Source organism: Vulpes vulpes, chromosome 6 (genome assembly GCF_048418805.1).
Source record: "Vulpes vulpes isolate BD-2025 chromosome 6, VulVul3, whole genome shotgun sequence".
In the NCBI taxonomy this organism is placed as follows: domain Eukaryota; kingdom Metazoa; phylum Chordata; class Mammalia; order Carnivora; family Canidae; genus Vulpes; species Vulpes vulpes.
In genome coordinates, this window is record NC_132785.1 from 58,054,232 (window position 1) to 58,076,274 (window position 22,043).

A 22,043-nucleotide genomic window follows, 5' to 3' on the forward strand; every position below is an offset into this window, starting at 1 on the left:
CATTAATCAGAGGCTCGTTGCGGATGCCGGCGGAGGAGATGCCACCCAGGGCGGGAAAAGGGGCGCGCGGGCGGGGCGGGGCGGGGCGGGGCGGGCCGGGGGCCGGCCTCGGCGCCGAGGGCCCTTTTTCCCTCCCGCCTCGGACTCAATTAATTGGGCTCGGAGCTTCCGCCGGGAGGGGGCCGGGGTGCGGGGGAGGGGGAGGGGGAGGGGAGGGGAGGGGGAGGGGACTCCGCAGGGGGCGGGGCCGGCGGCGCGGGAGCCCGGGCGGCCGGCCGGGGGCGGGGGCGGGGGCGGGGGCGGGGCCGAGCCCCTCCGCTCGGGGCCCGGGGCGGTGCACTTGGCTGCCCCTCGTAACCCCCCTCCCGGGCGGACACGCGGGCGCGCCGGTCCGGAGCCCCAGGCCGGGGTGGGCGCGCGCCTGGGTGGGTCCCGGGGGCCTGCCCGCGCCCTGTTGACGAGCATCACGGTCGTCGGCGGGAGCGCTGGGTCGAGGCGGCTCGGCGCCCTTTCCTGCAGGGAGGGGAGGGGCGCGGCGTCCCCCCATCCCGGCCCGCGCCCGGCTGCTCCGGGGTCCCACACGCCCGGGGGCGCCCTTCCCCCGCGCCCGGGTCCTGGGCTCTTCCGGGGCGTCGTCAGCGCCATTCACTTGTCAGGTTCTCGGGAAGTTGAAATCGTGTGTTTGGGATGTAACCAGAGAAAGAGGAGGAGGACGAGCAGGCGTACAAAAATGCGGTTTCCATAGCGCCGGCAAGAGGGCGGGCTCCGGCGAGGACGCGGCCCCGAGCCCGGGTCCCCTCCGGCCCCGGCGGCCCCGCGCTAGAGGCGGCGGCCCCAGACCTGCGCGCCCCGCGCCGCCAGCCCCGGCTTGGTCGGAAATGCCCTTGAACAAGTGCTCCCGAGGTCTACATCTACGCGGCTTTTGTGATGGCTTTTGCGACTTTCAGAGTCGGTGACAAATAAGTACCCTTGCAGCGCATCTCCTAAATGTCACAGTGGGGGCGGCGGGTGAGGGCACGTGTCCCCGACTGGAGACCCTCCTAGCAGGCTCCGAGTCCTGCGGAAACTAAGAAGCCCCAACAAAACAAGCCCTCGTCTGTTTTCTTCCTTTAATTCGTGTATCTTCGTGACATAATTTGAAACAATAATGTTGGTTATTTTCTATTAAGTCCTGGAAGTTTGCCTTTGAATGTCCTCTATAGTTTATAAAGGTCTTTATTTTTAAATATAATGAGATCTTACGTCTAAAGATAACAAGATTGTGATTTTTTGTCAGGGCAATAAATATTTTCACATATTTGTGAGCATGTGACTCGAGGATCCTGCCAGTTAATATTATGTGCCAAAAGAACCCTATTTGCACGAAGATAAAACAGCGTTGTGGCCTGTATACAGTTTACAATTGTTGTTGAGTAGCATGAATTGGGGAAGAAGGGTCAGCGAGGCGTCAGTCATAGTAGAGTTTGCCTCAAGGAGGCATATTTAAAGTCACTCTTCCATTTTAAGTCTAGCCTTATAGAAATAATACCTCTCGGAATGTCATCTTAAGGGTGCGTGGGTGTATGCATGTGTGAGGTTGTATGTATGTGTGTCCGGGGCACCTTCATGGACATGGTGCTTTGGTTTTCTGTTCTTCTTAGATCTTGTCCTTTCTATGTTGACAAATGTTGCCTAGCAATATGTTTACTCAGAAAGGGGAGATGAAGGGATTCTTGGAGTTTGCAGAAAATGTGGCCCAATTTTGTCAGCTTTGTGATGATTTCCATCTCACTCCGTGGGGGATCTGAACGGGCCTGCCTAGAGGTTCGGCAGCCCTAAGTAGCCAGCAGTGATCCATGGTGGGATAACTTCTTCTCAGCCTCAGGGGATAGTAATGATCTCCTCTGAGAAAGCATCTTTTTCAATTGTTTCATTCTTTTCTTTTTGACCCTGCCTTTTCATATGAAATTAGATTTTCCTATATTCACCAATGCTTGCTTGGGGTGCCCCTCAGATGTTAACAAGTGTCATCTTTGGAAGGTTTGTTTTTCTCCTTAGGGCTATTCCAGTGTTATGCCATCTCCAAGCGAAGGCGTTAGAAGCTCTAAGTTAGCAGGTGGCACGTTCCCCACATGCTGCCTCAGTCACCAGGAGAGAAGGGTGAAGAACTCTCACCTACATCAGTGGCATTCTCATACCAGAAAGATCACAAATCTCCTGGAGCAAAACTATAAACTAGTTGTCATTCTGAAGTCCTAGAACCTCTAAATACGAGTGTGGGAGATACAGTTTCCATTCTCATTTAAGAAGTCAGCCCGTGAAACCAACAGTAAGGAACTCTGTAATTAGAAGTATCCCCGTCTTCTTCCTCAAGGAAGGAGCTCATTGTCTTTCTCTCTTTCTACTGCCAAATAAGCTATTTATTTATTTAAAGCTTGTCCGACACCTTGTGATTTTCCAACTGTTCTCCCATACTTTTTCAGCAAAAGTCAGCTAATAACATCTGCCAACCTGCTCTCCACGCAGGGCCGGGTGCTGCTCGCATGGCCTGTTGCCAGCCAGCAGCCTGGATGAAATTTTTTTCTCATGGTCCAAGACCTTTCCTTGGAAGTTCTCTTTGGTATCATGGATAACGAAATGGCCATATCTTTTAGCAAGGAGCGTCTTTTGTTTGTTTTGTTTCGTTTACAGAGGATCATATGCAATGATTCTTTTCTTAAAACGAAAGGTCCTTTCTGGAATAATTTGATTACCTTTCATAAAGTAGTCAATTTCATAAAAATGTAGTCATTAAGAATGCATCACAAATCCATAATACAAATAATAGTAAGCATCATTAATTCTCTGTTTCATGTAAGAAAGGCACAACATAGGAGGACAAAAGTAGATAACATTTTAGGGCTTGTGAGGTTTTTTTTTTTTTCTTTTTTCTTTTTAATCCTTAACCCTGTATCTGTTTGATAGTATTTCCTATCTAGATGAACTGTATCTAAAACCAGACTGAGCAGGGAGATAGTGGAACACTATACAACCAGTTAGAATAGCTTCAATTTAAAATGTGCTTTAGGAGGAAAAAAAAATAAAAATAAAATATGCTTTAGGAGGTCTAGATTTTAACCTCAGAGGCTATTGTCAGAGGACCTATTTAGTCTTTTAAAAAAGTGACAGAATTTCATCACATTTTGCTTTATTAAATGTTGAATTTCAGTAATTCATTTAATACATTTCTCTTTCTCTGGTGAATGAACCAAGCAAAGATAGACTTTTCCTCATTTAGAATTCATAAGAGGACTTCCTGGACTTTGGTAGCTGTTTCCCCCCCACCACCACCACCACCACCAATATATTTGCTAATATGTTTCAACTGAAATTTCACAAGAATTTTGTAACATGCTAATTGTGTGCAACAGAATGATTGACATGAGAGAATGTAACTACTGTTTGGATAGTTTACTATCTATGCAGGCATTCCAAATGTCCGAAGAATCAGGATTTGGTAATAGATCATATTGGTTCCTTGGAAATTGTAAAGCTTTCCACCTTAGTGTTTATTTTGCTTATTACAAATACTTACGTATTTTAATCTTCTCTTTCTTAAATATTCGTTAGGGAGGGGGGATTTTCTAAAATAAATGACTATTTCGTGTGCATATATGATGGAGCAAACTACTGTAACTTTAACAATAAGAATTCTTCTGAAAAATGTATACACTGAATTAATTAATACTCTTTAGAACAATACTCATCTATGTAGTAGGAACAAGTACAGCTCACCCAATACTCAAAACATTTTTATTTTAAATATAATTATGCTGAAGAAACTTAAACGTATAAACAATCAATTACAAAGTGACTATAGTTAGTAACTTAAAATTTTTATTAACTCACCTCTAGATTTTGTTGTGTTTGAGAAAGTATTTCTAACTTTTTTTTTAAAAAAAGCAAACACCTTTTTTCCCATAGACTTTCCATGATAGGAATAAAAATTTTACATTAATGACTGTATAACATTACTGAACCATAAAAACACAAAAGAGTTCCTTCTTAGAATATCCCTCTTGGAATGCTCCGCCCTGTAACATAATACACTCACGTTTTGCTGGACCAGATTGGTGCCCTGGGTAGTGCTGGCTGTCAGTGTTCTAGCTGCTGGGTTAAAAAGTTGTTTGTTTGTTGTTATTGTGGCTTTTCTGTCAGAGCAGAACAAAATTGTCTGCTTCTCAATCTGTGGATCATGAGCAGATGACATGAAAAAAAAAAGTCTCTAAAATGACACAGCTATATTTTCTAGGAGGGAGGGGGAATGAGCAGTGAGGGGAGCTGTGTGTCCTTGAACAGAGCAAATGTTAGGAAGGAAAGATCAGCCCCTGTTCATTGATCCTACTGTTTGCTCTAGGAGCGAGCTTTCACCCTGTTTGTAAACCATTCAGGAGCTAAGTAGGACGCGAGCCACCTTGCTTTTTGCCAGATGCTCTGGCGTTTTGTGGAACTGGATTGTAGTTAGAAACCTTCCACTTTTCTGCAGTTCACGTGCTGTTTCTAGGCTTGCCTTTGAGTCTGTTTTCTAGAGTTGTTTTGAAATCCAACCTAAAGATAACAGCGAAATGTGACCCGTTCTTGTGAATGGTGCCACCAACTGGCAATGCTTCTTCCTAAGACAGAACAGGCTTTTTTGCAAGACGTTGCAGCCAGAGTAGTAGCAGAAAGTTGGTTACAACCTAAGCATACATTTGCTTTGCATGAATCTTTAAATAAGTTGATAGAAACCATTTGAGATAAAACAAAGAAATATCGACAATGAGCAACTCAGGCATCATCAGGTGACAAACAAATGGATACATTCTGTCTAAAAACTTTTTATATGATTTGGGAAGTATCAAGCTAATACAGTCAAATTTTAAAATATATTTTATATCCCATTTCACATATTTATTTACCAAGAACAGTTATTATATTAAAAAAATGAGTACCAATCTTCATTTAAGATTTTAGAAAGCTACCTAACCAACAAAGTTAAAAAAAAATATAAGGCTCTAAACTCAGGATTATTTTGGAGTAAACATGAATTACAATCAATATTTGTTTGTCTTGCAAGCAAACTTTTTATCATATTTCTTCACTAAACTGACCTGTCAGTCTCAATTTTTTTTTTAGAATAAGCCAGTCACTTTGAGGGATATTGAAAAGCAAAATTTGAAAAAGTACAGATAGTAAAGAAAATATACTTTAAAAGTGAAGAATAACAAAAGCATGTTTAAACTATAAATAATAAATGGTAGTTATAAGTGTCAAATGTGGCTATTTTTTAATTGAAATAATTTGAAATTATATACTCATGACTTATTTATCAACTCTAAATGTATAAATTGCATTTTCTTTTTTATTGTTTTAGTCTGTCCTCAGGCAATACAAATGATTGAGATACTCATTTAGTAACCGCACTTAGGTAAGTTATCTAAGTAGAGTGAAGAGATCAGAATACTTGATTTCTTTGCTACCAAGCATGCCCTTCAGGTACCTTTACTGTGGGTGAAAAAAAATACTGATATGTTAAAAAAAAAGGCAATAATAATAACTGATAAGGGTAGTTTATCAGTATATGCATGTGTATTAAGGCATTTGATTCTTACCAGCCTATGGGACAAGTAAAATATATATAATTCGCCCATACTACTCATACCATAAATATATGATTTCAGCGCAAGTAGGAATACAACCTCAATCTTTCATTCCCACCACCTGTGCTATGCACTCCACATATAATTTTAAGAGCGATCAAGCACTTACATATTTACTATACTTTTTGCCTTGTCAAGGACACTTAGAACAAATGATATTGACTGAATTAGCTTGAGGAAATATTAGTGAAGTTCACAAGAAAATAATAAAGATGAACTTACTGCCACTTCCTGCCAGCTGTTAAGTGTGAAGGGGAGATGTCAGTTCAGATAAGCTTGTTCTAAGAATGACCACTGTGAGTGTAAACACCAGCCAGTATTTCACCTTGACTAGGTCTTTATTAAGATGTCAGCCTATAGTCTTGCTATAAGAGGGAAAACTAAGAATGCTATATAAAAATTTTCTTAACATTAGATTTTATATTACAAGAATGTCTTTTGGGGTAGTAAAGAGCAAGAATTAAAAAGCCATGTTTACTACTACTACTGGAAAACAAATAGAAAATGAAATATATTGCTATTTTGAGAGTTGATGTTTTTCTGTTTTTATTTTTGTAAACTTGTACCTGATTGTAAAATTTCTACATAAGAAGAGTTCATTACAATTTCAGCATGGCACCCATATACCTTACAGTATGAATTAAAAAGGAAGTTATATGCATGTAGCCATTTGGTCCCATTGGTTAAAAATCACAGTATTTTTTAATTATAGAATAATAGAAAAGGAGGAGTAGTACCCTTTACTACTCAGGTGAATTTGTATCTTCCTCAATCCAAAATATAAAAATCAGTAAACATTTGTTTGGTATTTGTTAAGCATCGAACATCTTTTAGGAATTATCTAGAATGTAAGTCTTTGCCCATTTTTTCTTTTTTTTTTTTTTAAAGATTTTATTTATTTATTCATGAGAGACAGAGACCTAGGCAGAAGAAGCAGGCTCCTTGTGAGGAGCCCGATGTGGGACTCGATCCTGGAACTGAAGGCAGATGCTCAACCAGTGAGCCACCCAGGTGCCTCGCCCTTTTGCTTTTCTATCTAAATAATAAAGTACTGTCTCCTTTTTTTTTTTTTAAGGTACTGTCTCCTTAAATGATTATTGTTTAAGAGGCTTGTTTTTTCTTGTACCTTTTATTCAATATTGTCTCATAATTTGGAAACAAAAATTATTATATGTTATTATGATCATCATCTGGCATGTCCTTAATTCTTGTAATGGTTTATATTAATTCCTAATGCTGCTGCTTTAGCCTCTTCTGGCCAATAACAAATATCAGAGAAAGTGATTTTCATCTCTGAGCATGAAAGTTTTACAAACCATCTCACATCACATCAAATTACATGTTCAGAAAAATTGCAGGGACAAGGTGGTATGAAAATCAAAACAAACAAACAAGAACTGAACTTCACCTTGCTAAGCAGAACTATCCTCTGATTATAATTCTGTTTGCACTTAGAAGACAGGGGATACATGAGAACAAGTAAAAGGTACAACTTTAAAATGCCTTTTGGTTTGATTTGATTGATGTTAGATGTTGAGCAGTTAACATGGAAATTGTGTTACCCGTGACCCTGAGTGTATTGTCGGGACTGGGGTTCCGGGCAGCCTCTGACACATACACCTGTGCCATCAGGGGTCCCCCTCACTCCCAGAGAAGCGTTTCTGCTGTTCCTCCATTCAGGTTCATCGCTCAGGTAGAAAGCCACAGCTCCATAGTCATGGTATGGAAGTCCCTGTAATCCAGTTCAAACTGCTTCTCAAGTACAATGAAGTGACTTGCTGTTGCGCATCTCCCTTGTTCCCGCTGGTTCTCTTCCCTTAACATTCTTAATCCAGGTCCTATTCCCTGCCTTCCAAATGGTGTTTGCCATCTGTAGCTAATTCCAGAGGAGGGCAAACCCCCTTTTTTTGTCTCCCCGGCGCTGCTTACCCAGTGGTGTTCCTAATCATGATTGGATTACAATTTCAAACATGGAAATGCATAATTAAAACATATTAGTGGTAATAACCAAGTGCCCATTTTATAAATAAGGCACATCCATTTAAAATAGATTAAGGGCACTTAAACCCAGCACATGCTTTCCCAGTTATTGGCTGAACACTTCCCAGGGAATGAAACTAGTAAATACAGTCTCCAAATTTTGTTCTGTGGAAATTAGTTTTAATTAGTCAAACATTACTAATTCTATTTAGTCCAGTGTTAGGTTAATTTTTAAAAAGCCAGTTGTTCTGATCCTGCCTAGTCTACAGGCTAAGGAGCTATTTGCATAGTATGGAATCATACAGAATACCGAGTTTCTGTTTATGTTGTCTGGTGATAAATTCATTCTAACCCAATGAAATATTTGATTCTAGCAAATTTATCAATATAGTTCAAGTATTTACTTTGTGCTAGACACTGCGTGTAGTCCCTTGGACACAAAAATGCAAACCTACAACAGCCACCCAGTGGTGCCTGCTGGGAGAGACGGTCTTCCAGGGTCTCACTGGCTGCCATACCTCTTGCTGGTTGAGTGAACAATGCACAGTGGACACTCTTAACTCAAGCCAATTCTAGGGGTGGGTTTGCAGACAATCGCCCTAAGAGAAAAAGCAATGACTCCTTCCAGGACAAACGGCAGGATTGCTTATTTCCTGCTACAAAAGAGGCAGATTATCCAAACCCCTGTGAGTCAGCTGTGAACAACTCCCTGCAGAGGTAGCCTGCTCTGAGCCCCTCCAGGCTACCCTCTATGGTGCTCAGGTTGGAGCAGAAACAATTCATACCGTCTTCTGTGCCATGAGTCTATGACCCAAGAAGCTCACATCCTCGGCTAGCATGCATGTCACAAGGCAGGCTACCCAGTTAGTTCATCCTGAGAAAGAATGAAATTTCAGACCTTGACAGTGCCCTCAGGAAGCTCATGGTCTAGTGGGGAGGGGAGACTCTACAGGCAAATGGCCAAATCAGAGGACCAATCGTGCTAAGTACAGAAATAGACCAACCACACAGGGGGAAATAGTGCATTACCAAGTGGGCATTTTACTTCATTGGGGAAGAAGACAGGTTATCAATAAATGGGGTTGGCATACCCTGAAAATAGATCTGAAGACATGTTAAGTTGGAATACCTGTCTCCTTTCACTGAAATGTCAGTTGAATCAAGATTTAAATACTACAACATGAAACCGTAAAATTTAGGAGAAAATGAAAGAAATATTGATGAATTCGACTAAAACAGAATTCTGGGGGGGGGGAGGGGGGAGTAATCACAGCCAGTACTGCAGATAAAGTGCTAATTCTGTCTTTATTTGATACCTTAGGGACTCCTGTAAGATAATAACAAAGAATTCAAAAATGGGTGAGATATTTGAACACAAATGTCACAATAATATAAGTAAGTGCCAGAAAGTCTTAAACATATCAAAGTCTGCTTAACCTGTCCTAAAATAAGATAAATGCAAATTAAAACCACAAAGTGGTACAGTCATTCACCTATCAGATTGGCTCAGATTGGGAAGTTTGATAACACAGTGTGTTTGCCAGGATGTCGGGAAAGGTTTCCACTATGGGCTGCGGGAGTACCCACTGAAGCACGTTCGCCAAGCAGTTTGACTGTATCTATCAGGATGGCAAATACCCACGTGCCTTGACCTATACTTTAACTTCTAGGAATTACTTGTGCACACATGAAGTGATTTCTTTTCAAGGGTATTCATCGCATTAATGATTGGACTAGAAACAAGTACTCATATGTGAAACCATGTATATTGTGTCTTCATCTCAGCCTTGCCTAGAATACCAGAAATTTGGAAGCAAGTTGAATGCCAACAATTTGGGACTGATCAAACTGTCTATCTATCTATCTATCTATCTATCTATCTATCTATCATCTATCTATCTATCTATCTTAGCTCATAAGGAAATATGTAGGTGGTGTCCCTAATCAAGACTGGGTTGCAATTGCAAACATAATCATAATTAAAACGTTTTAATGATAATAACCAAGTGCCCATTTCTTAAACAGGGCACATCCGTGTAAAACCTAGCAGGTGTGGGGCACCTGGGTGGTTCAGTGGTTGAGTGTCTGCCTTTGGCTCAGGGCATGATCCCGGGGTCCTGGGATTGAGTCCTGCATTGGGCTCCCTGCCGGGACCCTGCTTCTCCCTCTACCTGTGTCTCTGCCTCTCTCTCTCTCTGTGTCTCTCATGAACAAATAAATAAAATCTTAAAAAAAAAAAAAAAAACCTAGCAGGTGTAAGTGTAGTATGAATGCATACCAGCATGCTATGCAACAGGAACGGGAACATGGCATTTCTAGCTACACTGACCTGCAATCATGTTTGAGGATACACTGTAAGGTGGGAACTTAAGTCACAGAACAGTGTGTTTAATAGAATGCTGCTATTTTTATAAAAAGGAAATGTGTATGTATATGCATAGATGTTCTAGAAGCATGCTCACAGAGCTGGCAACAGTGCAGACCTAGGTTGCCGGGGGGAGAAATAGGGAGAGGATTCCCAGTTTACCCAGTTACTTTTTTGGGTTTTATGACTTTTGTAACACAAGAGTCTATTAAGTAGTCAAAGGTGTGAAAATAATTAATTTTTGCTTTAACGAGTGGCTCGGTAGACTTTGGTGATGGTTTGGGTGGGCGGAAATGTGGGGAGAATCAGAACTGCCTCCTGGAAAATCTTGCAGGGTGACAGGGACCTGCCCCAGGGAAGATGCCAGCAGACTGTTAGACGGGTGTGGACAGGAGATCAGAACCACTAGAACTGAGCCAGAGGGTGCACGAGAGGAGGGCACAGCTGGTGCTCAGAAGCCATTGGCAAGGAGTCCGCAGAGGGCCCAGGGAAGGGGAAGGGGCAGTCTTTGAGACAGGAGGTCACCAGGCAGGTGAAGAGTCAGGGAACTGAGCAGAGGACAAGGTGGCCGCCCACATGGCCATGGGTAACCATGGGGAGGCACCTGGAGAGGTGGCTCTGATCTCCACGGCGGGAGCACTGTGGAGATGAGTTGGTGGGGACGCAGCCCAGGATTGCAGGGAAGATGGGCCAGGGCCCCAGAGGATGAGGAAGTGCCACGGACGCAGCACTTCCCTTCATGTGCTAGCGACACCCAGGGGGTCAACAGGTGCCAGTGAGCCGAGATGGAGATGGAGCCGGTCCTAGGGGCAAACGCAGCAGCGTGCGCAGGGTGGAACAGGGTTCCCAGAGGACAGACTCGGGTTTGCAGTGTGATGACACATCTAAGAATGTACTAGAAGCATTTAGGGCACAAAGGAGGGGCATGAGGCTGGTGTAAAGGCGTGGAGCACTTAGCTCAACCCCATGGGATCAGGTGCATGGCAGGACGGGTTTTGCTGTGGGCGGGAGCCTGTGCATGTGGCAGGTTGTGGAGGTGCTCCCCGAGTGCAGCCCAGCCTCACAAAGCAAGGGCACCCAAGACCCCTCCTCTCGGTTGTGCTTGTATTGGCATCCACGGTGCCTACGGCTGACAGCTGTTATGGGTGACCAGAGAGGCTCCAGGCAGGGGGTCCTCAGTGTGGGGCAGGGAGAGATCTGTGTGTGCCCCTGACTGTTCTGGATGAGTCCCTGGCACGGAGCTACTGGGGACCTCTGTCCTGTCTGGACAGGGGTTCTCCATTGTCCCTCTCAATCTCAGGGTTCCATTTTGTCATAAATCATAGAACCCTCATTACCAACTCTCCCCCAACATAAGTATCATCATACTATCTCTCTTCAGCTTTGGCATTTTTGGAACAAGGGTAGAATCTGTTTCCTTGATTCTCAGGCTGGTAGCCTGTTAGAACTTGTTCACATAATACCTGGGGTGGATGCAACTTGTTTATACCAGCAGCTCCCCGTGAAGGCTCGGGTCAGGAATTTCCAGATGCTGTGCCATTAGCCGACTGTCAGATGCCACCAGCCATGTGGGACGAATGTTGATGTCATTCTGGAACAGACATGGAAACCGATGCCCGATCTCACCTCCCGTCCTTGGTACCACAGGCTGGCAGGCTTTCTTACACATCCTCAGAGAGCTTCCCTCCATGGCAGCTCTCGAGCCTGCCCTGGGCATTTGTTGGTTCACACTTTACTATTGACTTTCTTTCTTTCTTTCTTTCTTTCTTTCTTTCTTTCTTTCTTTCTTTTTTAAATATTTTATTTATTTTTTCATGAGAGACAGAGAGAGGCAGAGACACAGGCAGAGGGAGAAGCAGGCTCCTCGCAGGGAGCCTGATATGGGACTTGATCCCAGGACCCTGGGATCATGCCCTGAGCCAAAGGCAGACACTCAACCACTGAGCCACCTAGGCGTCCCTTGACTCACTCACTTTCTTTCTTTCTTTTTTAAAGATTTTATGTATTTATTCATTAGAATACACAGAGAGGAGAGAGACAGAGAGTCAGAGACACAGGCAGAGGGAGAAGCAAGCTCCATGCAGGGAGCTTGGGACTCGATCCCGGGTCTCCAGGATCATGGCCTGGGCTGAAGGCGGCGCTAAACCGCTGAGCCACCCGGGTTGCCCTTTGACTCATTTTCTTAAGGGACCTACCACATAGTAGATGGATGCTCAATACGTTCTTGGCGGGATTGTTCTTCTACCTTTTTGGATTATACTTGTATGCTGTTTCCTCTAATTGGACGTTTCTGTAATTATAGAAAAACTCAAATAGATTGATGTATTAAGCCCTTTGAATAAAGGGCCGGCACATCACACAGTCAATAAATGTTAAGAGTACTTTGTGTTCTGTATCCTACCACCTGTGGATCACAAACCTTATGACCTTCTGTTCAAGGGGGATAGACAGAGGCTAGACAGAGGCTGGTTTCTTTAGATACAGAAATTTAGGAATTCCAGAGGGTACAACAAATGACCAGGAAGGAAGGGAAGCCGTGGGTGTTGGGTGCGGGGAGACGGTAGCATGTGGAGGGGAAACAAGACCCAGGAAACCAACATTGTGAACATGACCATGAGTTACAGACCTCTGAGCCATAGAGGAATTCATCGGCCTCAAGGTTTCTGGAAGAATCCATCCTAGCGCCGCCTAGTGAAGGGACTTGGTGAGGTAGGGAAATCTGAGTCCTCTGTGGGGGTTGTCCAACAAGGTTTATAACTAAAAACTATTTCTTGTGCCATATTGTGCATTCTGGAAGAATACCTATGAAGTGGATTATACCTATGAAGTATATATTAGTAGATATCTAGTAAATTATTTCCATATTTAGTTCTAGAAAAGTAATGGTCTGTTTTCTAAACATTGCTAGAAGGAAAAAAATGAGTAAAGCCAATAACAAAAAGTTGAAGGTTTCTAGGGGGAAAAATGTAATTTTACAGGAAAGAGGATTAATATATAAAATATTTAGTCTACTTCCCGTGTGCTATTATGGTCATCTAGGATCTGTTTATTCTAATTCTCAATTCCAGAAACCTATCATGATGAAGTATATAGTTTTTAAGTTTTTGTTTACAGTCCAGTGAGTGAAAGCATGTATATGTTTCAGAGCTCAAGAGAAATCTATGCAAACATACTTATCATATTTTGAAGTCTACTCTCCTAGATGCATCCTTGGTAAAACTTGTGCCAGTCTAGACGAGTGATGGTAGCACTGGGGAAGGCTGTGCATTTTTGCGTTGGGGTAGGCGGTGGGGGCAGATGTCCACACCTTCTGCTCAGCGTTGTTGTAATCCCAAATCTGCTCTAAAACAATTGAGCCTCAAGATATTCTCTAAAAAAAATCTACCATGAGGTAGTATGAAATATCACCAAATTGCATATTTTAACATCATTATTCTGTGTTCTGTGAATCTTACTTGATAAAATCTGCCGTGATTGAAGCATTTCACATCTGCAGAGAGGCCTCAAGCAGCCCCACGGGGTGAACCTACAGTACAAGACACCCCAACATGTGTTTATTCCAAAAGATGTTCTTATTCCCCAAAGCAGAGAAGTAGGAGAGCAGAAGAGAGGGATAGAGAACATGAAGGCAAAAAGGCAAAACAAGACGAATGTGCCAAACTCTGACGTTCCAGAGTGAAGGAGGAGAGAAGAACCGCAGTGTGCCTGTAATCCCACCAGGTGAAAAGAAATTGTCTCTGAAACACTGAGACACCTTCTGTCTGAAGATGGTTTTGTTCTGGAAGGTGCTGTGCGGAGCACTCACTTTGCATCACCCTGGGATGCACTTGAAAAGAAGGTGTTATGATCGGGCATTCAAAGTGTCTGAGTGAAAGTTGGAATTGGATTGCCTACAGAGGCTTTTAACCCCCAACCACCGATAATTATTTCATAACAAACATACATTTCTCATCCCCGCTGATCTCCCACACTAGCTCGCAGCACACGCGTGGCTTCCTGAGCGGCTCTGCAGCCGCTGTGTCGCTTTGCTGTCTTCACAAACACTTGAAGAGCCTGGCAGCGATTCTAGTTGCCATGTAAAAGGGCACATATATGTTCTGATTATCGAAGTAATCATTGCTTATTGTAGAAAAATTTTTAGATTCCAGGAAAATGAATAGAAGAAAGTTTAAATTAGTACAGTTGTACCACCTAGGGACAACTATTGCTAACATTGTAGGACATTAGGCCATCGTTAAGTGTATGTATATAAAAATATACATACAAAAGTATACATATATAGAGCTATACAAATCATGTACATATAATTGTGCAAAGTGGAAACCATAGCCTATGCAGACATTGTTTTAAAATTTGAAATGCCGTCAGTTTCTTGAACTATGAATTTTTGTGCATGCCATTCCTCTGTGCAATGGCACCATGATTCATTCAACTACTGTCTTAAACTTGCCTGTTTTTGTTGCTTCTAATCTCTTACTGTTAAACATTGAACTGCGGTGACTAAACACAATTTCGTGTTGTGCTTTATTTTGGCAAGTTGGTTGCCACACGTCCAGTTAGGCACGCTGACACCTGCAAGCATATTTGCTGTGGCTCGCTCTCAGCCCCAGTCCATGACCATGGCCCATAGACTTACATCCAAAATATCCTGCAGACCTATCACTTTTTTTCTGCCACCACCCACTCCTGTGTGGATACTTTGGTCTTGATTTTCTGAGTTCCTGAGTGGTTGTGTAATATGCTAGGCACTTGTTATCTCTTCCTTGTCACACAGATCCTGTTTCTCCTCTTCCAGCTTTTCTCGCATTTTTTTTTCTAGCACATTTTTGATGCGATTTTGTTTTATTTTAATAAAGTTTTTTTTACATTATGAAACATAATACACACATACAAAAGGATATTTAACATATATGCCAATTAAGAATAGTTTGAAATTGGTTTACTCAGCACAAACTTTATTTTAATAAAGTTTTTTTACATTATGAAACATAATACACACATACCAAAAGATATTTAACATATATGCCAATATATGCCAAAAATAGTTTGAAATTGGTATACTCAGCACCAAACTTAATAAAGAGAATGTTACCAATATTTTGAAATCCATCAACTGGGCTTACCACTGTCCTAAATTGTGTTTAATTATTCTTTGATTATCTATGATTTTACCACGTGTGTGTAAACCTAAATAATAAATTTCTACATTATGCTTATATTTAAGCATTATAGAAACATTATCATACTATTGTACTCTTCTACAACTTGCTTTTTTTTTTACATTATCTTAACTGAGATATAATTCATATTACATAAAATGTACAATTCAGGGATTTTTAACATAATCACAAAGTTGTGAAACCATCACCACTATCTAAACCTGGAACATTTTCATGATCTTAAAGAAAACCTTGCACCCACGGAGAGTCACCCCTGACACTCCCTTTTTCATCCCCAGCCACCAATAATCCTGTCTCTGTTCAACAATACGTCCTAAGGAGTCATCTACTTTGACCAGGGAAGCCATAGGTCATTCATTGTAACTGTAATACATGTATAATAACTTTTCACTTCTGCCAGTGGAAATTTTGACTATTTGTAATTTTTAAAAAAATTTTGTTTTAAAACCATTTGCTTTGGGATCCCTGGGTGGCGCAGCGGTTTGGCGCCTGCCTTTGGCCCAGGGCGCGATCCTGGAAACCTGGGATCGAATCCCACATCGGGCTCCCGGTGCATGGAGCCTGCTTCTCCCTCTGCCTATGTCTCTGCCTCTCTCTCTCTCTCTGTGTGTGACTATCATCAATAAATTTAAAACAAAATTAAAAAAAAATAAAATAAAACCATTTGCTTTAAACAATGGAAGTTTAACAACTAAGTCATTCTTAGCAATTAAAGCACTGTTGATAAATCACTCGCACATGTGTGCATATTCTTACAGGGATCTGGACATAGGAATGGGATTTCTATTCTTAAATCTGCCCTGCCTTAATTGTAATGCATATTTAAATTTTTTTTCCAACTATGTATACAATTAAGAATTCCACTAGGAGGGTCTCATTGGCTTTAACATTTCTCCTGCATGCGGGGGTGCAAACTAGCATCTCATGACTTCATTGTGTGTGTCCTGTGGTTGTTGTGGAGGTGGAGGGGCTCTTGGAGAGCCGCTGGCCATTTGCAGCTCTTCCTTTGTAAAATGCAAATCAAGCTCCTGCTCGTTTCTCCTCTGGATGGTTGATCCTTGCTCCTTGGTTTGTAGCAGTCCTTTACCTACTGTGTCACTGATCCTTTATAAAAATGCATTTTTCTGATTTGTTGTTTCCTCATTTTCTTTATGTTGTCTTTTGAATGAACAGAAATTCTAAATTTTAATGGAGTCACATTTATCAAACTTCCTTTTGAGGTTTGTGCTTTGTTTCATTGTAAAAAAAAAATCCCTACCCTACCCTACCCTACTTTTATTTATTTTATTTTTTTCCTACCCTACTTTTAAGTCACAAGCATTTATTCCTATATCTCCTCCTTCTTTCCTTCTTTCTTTTCCTTTTTCATTTTGACATTTTTTTCATGCACTTACATATGCATGGGATAGAGGCTCACTTCCATTTTTTCTTGTTCTTCTGGAAGCATGTTCTGAATTTTTGACTTTCCCCCTCTGGGTCTGAATGAGACTTCTCTGATAGAGCAAATTGCCTTGATACATGGATAAATGTGCTTCTTCTTTTCCGCTGTTCTCTTTGCAGGTCAGTGTCACACCACTTGAGTATTCTATTCTGTTAACACATCTCACTGATGAGACATTTATTTCACCTTCTGCTACAGAAACATGTGAATACCCGTGACCCTACTCCTCAGATGTTTCAGAATCAGCTTGACAAATTTAATGAACCAGTCTGTTAAAATTGAGGTAAGTTTGGGAAGATTGGACATCTTTAAGATACTGGTTCTTCCATCCATGAATATGGCATGTCTCCCAACCTATTCAGGGGATTTGAAAATGTTTTTAATTTTCTCTCTAGAGATCTTTTTCCCCACAAAGATTTGTTTGTTTGTTTGTTTGTTTGTTTATTTGAGAAAGAGAGTGAGAGAGAGAGAGAGAATACACGAGCAGAGGCAGAGGGAGAAGCAGACTCCCCATTGAGCAGGGAACCTGACGTGGGGCTCGATCCCAGGACCCCAGGATCATGACCTGAGCTGAAGGCAGACACTCAACCAATTGAGCCATCCAGGTGCTCCCTCCCCGAGATCTTAAACATATTTGGTCAGATTTATTCCTAGCACCTTGTGTATTTTGTTGCTATTGTAAATAGCCTCTGTATATTAAAAAAAATCCATTTTTCTCTTCACTGCTTGGGTATAGAAATCAAATTGATTTTTAATCAGTTATCTTATATCCAGCAATTGTGTTAAACCTTGTTATTAGACTAAATAACTTGGAGAAATATGGGGGGATACTTTGCAAATACTGTACAAGTCATGGAATTTTTGTGTTTTCCTTTCAAATTCTCATTCCCTTTTTTTTTTCTCCCCTTCCTGAACTCTCTAGAACCAGGTATGTGGTGTAAACACAACCTTGTCTTTTGTTTTCTTTTAAAGGTTTTATTTATTTATTCATGAGAGACAGAGAGAGAGAGAGGCAGAGACATAGTCAGAGACAGAAGTAGGCTCCCCACAGGGAGCCCGATGTGGGACTCCATCCTGGAACCCTGGGATCATGACCTGAGCCGAAGGCAGATGCTCAACCGCTGAGCCACCCAGGTTCCCCAAGGATAACCTTGTCTTAATGATTTTTGAAAGGGAATATTTTAAATTCTACCATTTGGTATCATGTTTATTTTTTTTTTTCAAATAATTTGGTAGATTCCATTTTCCCAGTTTAAAGAAGTTCTCTTGAATCTCAATATGCTCATGGTTTTAAGCTGAAGGGATGTGAACATTTATCAAATATTTTTCAGCACCTACTGCCGTGATCTTTGGGTTTTCTGGTTTAATTTCTACATATAGTGAACTGCATTTGTTGATTCTCAAATGTTAGACCAAATTTGTGTTTCTGGAATAAATTTAATCTTGTCATTCTTTTACTTTGGGTTCTCCTAAAAACAGACTTTGACATACGGTCTCTGTGTCTGAGAGTCCCAGCATCTGATTTTGTGTCTGTGTGTGTCCGAATCATCGCCTATCTGTCTGCTGTCAATCTCTGTGTCTGGATGTTTAAGTGACCTTCTGTCTCTTTGAAAGGCAGATGGTTTCTTGTATTCATCCTCTTGCTAAGCATGGCTCTTGGAGTTTCTGGCTGCAGGAGAAGGTCCAGCCAGACTCTAGCCTTCTAGGAACCCTTGTTATTTTCTTCTGTGTCTTTATGGACTTGGGGGGCACACGGGCATTTGCCTCCAGCAAGCCATTATTCATCACTGGCTCGCCACAATATTCCTGCCTCATTTTGTTTGGTCTCCCGAGGATTTCACGTAATATCTTGCAAACTTGTTATGAACTTAAAAAGATGTGCATTTAGGGCGCCAGTTTGGCTCAGTGGTTGAGTGTCTGCCTTCGGCTCAGATCATGATCCTGGGGTCCTTGGATCAAGTCCTGCATGGAACTCTCCACAGGGAGCCTGTTTCTCGCTCTGCCAATGTCTCTGCCTCTCTCTCTCTCTCTCTCTCTCTCTGTCTCTCATGAATAAATAAATAAAAATTTTAAAGGTGATATGTTTTTTATTTGAAAACTCCTGGATATTTTAAAGCAGAAAGTTTTCAAGATATCAAATCTATAAGTTTGCCCCAAAGGGAAAAGCGGAGGCTTTCAAATTTTTTAACTCAATCTAGAGAACTTTCTTGTGATTTATCTTTTTGTTTTACACTTAAAATAGCTTAAACTATTTGTGTACATATTCTTTCAATGGCATTTGATGTGACCACTGTATCACACCAAGAGATGTGACTAATGTGTCACATTTAGCAATACTAAATAAGATACATTTGGACAAAGTTACTTGACAGTTTAAAGATATTGAACCCTAAAAGGATGACTTATTTCTTGAGTATGTTGTATATGAATGGAAACTAACTTGCAACATAAATTATATTTTGTAGTATGGGAACATAAAGGGTAGAACAGAAATCCTCCTTCCCTTACAGATTTAAGTGAGGCGATACCCTGGAATGAGCTGACCAAGAACCTAGTTTTGAGCATCTCTGTTTACCAGTGATTTCTGCTGAGTGGGGGCCATCACGGAAAGCCACACTCAGCCTAGGGCCATTGTACTTTCTGAATAGTGGTCCCTGGATTTGGGCAGAGCGGTGGCTCTGGTCTTGTGTGGAGGACATTCCCAGGCATTAGTTACTTGCCGATGAAATGAGAATCCTGATGTGCTGAATAAAGAGGGTAACCCACATGAAACGACTCTACAAATGGTATCCCTACCTCTGCGCACATCTTTGAGAGAACCTACAAAACAGCTACAAAGTCTGCCAGATTTTTGTTGCTGACTCAACTCTGTGAACAACTTCAAGTGATGTAAGCAAGTCCTGCGAATGGCCTGGTTCAAGCCAAGGGCGTCAGCAGAGAAGCAGAATAGCCCTGGTTTCCTGCTGTTCCCTTTTAATCTTAGGGCGAGTTAGGAAGCCGTATTCTTCCGTTCTCTCTCTCCTGGGTACCAGGAACATTTTCTTAGCTCAACACAACACGAAATTAAAGACAGGACCACAGGAACAGAACCTACCCCAAACTGGGCTTCCCATTCTCCCACCAGCCAAAGAACAACGTCTGGCCCTTTGCTGTGTTTGGTCTAACATTTTTATTTTTATTTTTTTGTCTCTTAAGAACTTTCACTTATCTGTTGGTATTTACTATATGTCCAGCCTTTCCGGCCGCCTAACAGGTGTGACCCGCAAGCACCACATACTAACTCAGCTTGATGAACCCACAGCAAGCTTCACAGCCTGGGAAGCAGCGAGAGGCTTCCGTGTGTCAAGTGCAGGTGGCACGACCACCGCCCACTGCTGCCTGGGCCACCTCCACCCTCAGCACCACCCTGGGATCATCCAGGGTTCTGAGGACACCACAGTGGTCCTTCTCCGGTTCTGTGATTTAAAGGCTCTGCAGCCACCACCCACATGGGCCAGACCGCTGCTCCTGCCGGGAAGTGATGGACAGACAACAGGGCCCGCACAGTACCTGCTGTCCCCGCTCTGTCCTGCCCAGTCAGGCTGCTCACGATGGTCCCAAGGGCGCAGTGGATGTGCCACTGGGCTGGTTGCCCCTGCTCTGCACGACAGCATCATTTAATGCCTGCCTCATCCTCCATGTTGGCACCATGACATCAGATGGTCCTTTTTTCTCTTCTTCTGATTGACAAGTATCACTTTTCCCCTTATATTTTGCAATGATAATCTTCTGATGAATGTGTTATACATTCCAAACAATTAGTTGCAGACAAACACATTTTTGTTTCTATTTTGCATTATCCCCAAACAATGGAATCCTGAAATACAAGTTCAAGGGGACTAAATGTTTTAAAGTTTTGTACAAATAGTACTGAGCTGCTTCCTGGAGCAGCCCTCCCAACAGTTTAGCAGAAGGGCTCTCTCTGCTTTCTCTCCTGCTCTTGGTTATTAGGATGGCTAAATATTCCTTCGTACCTTGTAATGTGGGAAAAGTGATGTGCCCATGTTTTCATTTGCTCTTTTTTGATTACCATTAAGGTTGGAATGTTTTCATGTTCATTAAACACATGTATCTTATCTTTTATAAATCCATTCCTACAGTTTAGCTAATTCTTGGGTCACTAACGATTTTCTCACCAAATTTTATGTGAACCCTATTTATACTAAGGTTATTAACCCTTTATGATGTACCTCTTAATATTATTCTGAAATAGTATATGAGTTGTAATTTAGTTCACGATGTGCCTGGATCCTTGGAGGTTTAAAATTGCTATGTGTCCAAACATCTTTATTTTCCATTGTGGTTTATTTAACAAACGTTCATTTTTTAGGAATTCTTTCTTTTCCCAGACATAAGTATTGCTTATGTTTTCTTATATTCAATTATGGTTTCATTTATTTATTTGATGCTTTCATTTTGGTAAATGGTGTGAATAAAAATAAAAACTGGCATTTACCCATACATAAGTACTCATTCCCAAGACTACATTTTTAAAAGATTTTATTTATTTATTTGACAGAGAGAGAGCACGCAAGTGCACACAAGCAAGGCTAGTGGGGGAGGAAGAAGCAGGCTTCTTGCTGAGCAGGGAGCCTGATGCAGGACTCGATCCCAGGGCCTTGGGATCATGACCTGAGCCGAAGTCAGACACTGAAATGACTGAGCCACTCAGGCACCCCCCAAGACTACATTTTTAATGGTCTATCTATTCCTTGTTGATTTCTGTTGTTTCTTTCTTTTTCTATTGAAAATACTATTTTGTATCTGTTTTATACAAAGTTGTAATTATTAAATTATTCTATAGGCATGTGTAAATACCCAATATAAGTGGATACTTAATTCTACCAAAACACAGGTACAAGAACACTCCTGGAAGCTCTTTTAATAACAACGAATGGATAAATAGTAGCAAAGACTAGAAACAAACTAGATATCCACCAAGGTTATAATGGATCACAAATTAGGTTGTATTTATAAAATGGAACATTATTCAACAATGAGACAGAGGAACCACTGCATAAGGTCATAGCAAAATGATACCCATCAACAAAATGTTGAGTGAAAAAGTTCATACTGTACGATCCCATGTGTATAAAGCTACAAATGGGCAAGTCTGATCTCTGGTAGTAAAGTGCATTAACTGGAAGGGGCATCCGAGATCCTTCTGGGAGATTTGATTGATCTGGGTGGTGTTTGCACAGCAGTCTATAAAAGCAAAGATTCATCAAGCTATATGCTTACCATGTTTGTACTTTATACCTCAATAAAAAAGTGAAAAGTGTTCCTAGATGGAATCATTTAGAGTTAAGATTTCTTTTTTTCTGTGTGCTAGGTATTGAGGCAAACCTTTAAAATCACAAAGGAAGTACGGACAAGTACTG

General features: G+C 41.6%; 1 long non-coding RNA gene across 1 annotated transcript; it reads left to right on the plus strand.

Moving 5' to 3' along the window:
* The first annotated feature begins 306 nt into the window (after positions 1–306).
* On the plus strand, positions 307–21,956 carry LOC140599319 (uncharacterized). The gene is made up of 2 exons (XR_012002056.1): positions 307–16,906; positions 19,134–21,956. It is a non-coding gene; the product is annotated as an uncharacterized lncRNA (long non-coding RNA).
* The last annotated feature ends 87 nt before the right edge of the window (positions 21,957–22,043 follow it).